Source organism: Halyomorpha halys, unplaced genomic scaffold (assembly GCF_000696795.3).
Source record: "Halyomorpha halys isolate HHAL.00 unplaced genomic scaffold, Hhal_1.1 Scaffold445.1, whole genome shotgun sequence".
Lineage (NCBI taxonomy): Eukaryota > Metazoa > Arthropoda > Insecta > Hemiptera > Pentatomidae > Halyomorpha > Halyomorpha halys.
The window spans coordinates 147,419-151,389 of NW_027114133.1; the positions used below are offsets into that span (position 1 = coordinate 147,419).

The 3,971-nt window shown below is 29.2% G+C and overlaps 1 protein-coding gene across 2 annotated transcripts in view; it reads right to left on the reverse strand.

The window, feature by feature from the left end:
• LOC106682819 (lachesin) overlaps positions 1-3,971 on the reverse strand; it is a 522,354-nt gene that overhangs the window by 123,140 nt on the left and 395,243 nt on the right. The gene's annotated exons all lie outside the window — the stretch shown is intronic.

A 3,971-nucleotide genomic window follows, 5' to 3' on the forward strand; every position in this document is an offset into this window, starting at 1 on the left:
AGTGCGGGTCAAAAGATGACATACCATATGAGTGGCATCCCTACATCATAAGCACCAATAAAAGACAGATTTGGCCTTCTTTTAGGACAGCTAAGTTAGATAAGCTTGTCCTCTCTTAACACCAAATATTAGACAGTACTTCCAGGCCTTTAACACAGATAATCAAGACAACAGAGATCAAGGGCAAGCCGACCGATATCGAGGAAAAATAAATCTTCCACGCCTCCAAAAAGAGAATTAGCCAATGGGATGGCTAGAAAGAAAATTAAGGGGAGGGTCAACCGTTTTTAGCAATAAGAGAACGAAGAGGCACAGTCCGAGGACTCTAGGGGAGTGCAGTATAGAAAAGCGGAAGGCAAGTACACTGTAAGGATGAGAGAGGAGGTGGGGCAGCGAAGAGAGACTGAGATCTCCGGCCGATGAGGATAAAGGAAGAGAGGACCAGCAAAGCTAAGAACCGGATGAACACCCCTAAGCCCACCAAACACATAAGATAAGTAAGATCCTAAATTGGTATTTTTAATGGCAATAACAATCAAGAAAGATTAAAATCAGAGTCGATATAAATATGAATGATCTCATCTGGTATTCTCAAGCCGTAGTATATTAAGTAGACTAAAACTAAGTCAATATCATTCTCTCTCATATAACTAAACTGTGAATATTGCATAATGCAAACCAAACTTCACATAATATAGTTTAGAATCCCTGTATGGCACCTTATTATCATAGCCTTATAATATATACATATATAAGTTACGGAATGAGTCAGCTGTTATGTCGATGTCAGTAGACAGAGGGGATCATTTGATCGAATGTATATAAGAAATATACCGAATAGAATAAAGTAATAAAGCCAGTATGTGACACCAGTTCAAGCGTGTTAGATCTTATTCCTGCTTCTCTTTCTTGACATTTTGCTTTTGCAAATACTTAACTTATATATGCTAGATGTAATCTTATACATAATTATATATTTATATATTAACAGGCCCAATGAAATCTCTGGGAATCCCTAGTGAAAACATTCATACTAAGGTAAGGAATCCCACGGCTTTCTTTGAGAGTTCGTAAAACTTTTTATTATTAAGCCCGTGCCCAAGGGACTGAATAATTGGCAATGAGAGACGCGGTGGTTGAATTATAGCACCGTCACTGAGTTACGAGGGGGAAAAGATTTCAACTTTTTTCTAACTCTTCTATTTAATAGCAGATCAATGTTGCGGAAAACGTCCAAAGCCAGAAGTGGTTTAAACTTTATTTATTCAACCACAATGCAAATGTTATTAAAACAACTTCAAAACAAATAATTATAAAAACTATGTTGTACTACATATAACGACAGGCTTTTTGTATAATATGATGAATAAAATATAAATGAATAATTAAATAATTATCTATACAATAACACAATTAAATAAAATTTTAAATTTTGCAGTTCGAATAACCAGCAATTATCATAATACTGCAAATGGTAATAAGGAATAGCAAAACAAAAAAGATACTTTGATCATTGATGATTTCAAACCTATATTTCCACCTCCCTATAAAGCCATTTAATTTTAAAATATTTTAGGCCATATTTCTATAATTTATTAAGAGTGTTTTTGCAAAATATAAAAAATTAGGTATGTTTCCTTTTTTCATATAAATTTTCATATTTCATATAAATACATTATAACACTATCAATCATAGAATGATACCCAGGCTAGTTTATAATAATATAAAAACTTAACGTATAAATATATTTTGTAAATTACATACAAAAATATACATATGACCTACCGACATAAAAAAAATAACTAAAGCTTAGGAATACTAAATAATAACTGCAAATAACTTTTTATTTTAAAATTGGAAAACCGAGTTAAATATAACTTTCACAGCCAAGAGTTGCGTTTATTTACAGGTTGTTTTGATGATTTAATTACTCGACGATTTTAGTTAAATCTTCTTTTTCTTAAAATATATCTTAATAATTAAAATTGTCATGAAAAAATTAATAAAAGTCAATAATACAAAATTAAGATTATTTACATTGAAATTTCGGTTACAAGGTTTCCTATAGTTTTAGTTTCACTAATTTAGGCCCAATTCTGAACTTAATCATATAATTTTTGTTACATTGTTGTCTATTAACATCACACGATCTTATAAAATTGTTTTTATTTAAATTTTATTTTTTCTGTATGAAATTATCCACGTTTATATTTGCCATTCATGAATTAGAATAAATTAATTACTATTTGGTTTGTTGTTAGATCTGTAGAACTGATTTCAACAAATACCAGCTTCTCCATTTTCTCTCATGCTCTTTCTTATTTATTTATGTGTTTTTTCTGTTTTGTTTTGTTTTTTTTGTGTGTAGTGTGGGTCTTTATGATTCATTTTTATCAAGGAAGAAAAAATATCAGGTTCAAAAACCTTCTTTTTTTTTTACCGAACTGAAAACTTCCAAATATCCGAAAAAATAGGAATTATAGAGTTATCAGGGTTCAAAAAACAAAGAGTTAGCATAATCAGTCAACTTTGTTATAACTATCAGAAAGTATTTTTATGAGTTATTCTACATAATGTAAACAACAATATTATTAATTGGCGGAACCAGAAAGGAGGAGCAAATGACTTAAATCCCCCCCCCCCCAAAAAAAAAGAAAAGAAAAAAAAATTCACTACTTCTAATCAGAAGTATTGTATCGCAATTTCAATAATGCGCTGAATTAGTTCAAATTTTTTCTTCCTTATTGAAAAATTTAAATTTTCAAATCCCAGCAGACACTGGACGGTTATTTCAAATGTTTTTTTCCCGACGATCATAGATGAACGTGGTATTCATTCCACAAAAAACAATAAGATCTCTTTTGTTTCTATCTTTCTATAATGCTCTTCAAGAGTATATGTTTAAAAGTTAAGATCAAAGTATTCTGATCAACATAATATGGTTTCAAATATACTTCAATAATTCAACAAACTTTCAAGTAAACACGCATCTAAATCAAATACAAAACCTTTCTTTGCTCTCAAGATTATTTTTATTCAAAAGCAACATATTCACGTATCATTCATAAATACCTTTTTGTTGTCTTATTGCTAAAATCGAACAATAAATATCATAGAGAGGATAATTTTTAATTTTAACAACCTCTGGAAATATATATGAACTATACTTGATGTATTATAATATAATATAATTTATAATATAAATGTACTACTTTACAAAAGTAGCAATGTTACTTTGCAAAGCGTATTTCACAAAGCTGAGGGAAAACGGTAAGTGGAGTGTAAACAAAGGCCCCGTGTTTGAACTGGTTTTGTAAGTTCTACTGGTTTCAGCTAGAATTTAATAAATTAGTTTTACTGAACCATTCAATCAATGTTCTGAGAACTCCCTATGTGAGAGTTGTAGTGGTTACTCTTACAAGTATGAAGTCATTACTTAAGGAAAATTTTTAATCTCATAATGTTGCTCCACAAAAATAAATAAATGAAAGTTGCAAGTGAATACACCAAAAATACTCAATAGTAATTCATTAGTTACATATATTTCCTTTCACATTCTTTTCTATAACTTTAATTTAAAAGTTATTATTAAATTAAAATATTCATATTTCTTTATTCCTTGTGGACTATATAACTTTAATGAATCTATATATGTATAATCAATATTGTAAATATATAATGTATATTATATAAATATATTAACATGTATGAATAGATTTTATTTTTTCAAATATCTCGCACAGAAACAATGTCCTATTACTTATTGATTGAAATAAATTCAATTATTTTATGGAATCATATCTAAAGGTAATTGAAAATATCTGAATAAAACACGTCAATTGAGTTAGTTCATTATAACTGTGGCATTCTAACTTTAAAATGGGCTGCTCCTCTTATAATGGTTAAACAGAAAATGGCCTTGTTTTGTACAATTCTTTTCTATTCATCTATTTGAAAATATAATTATTCC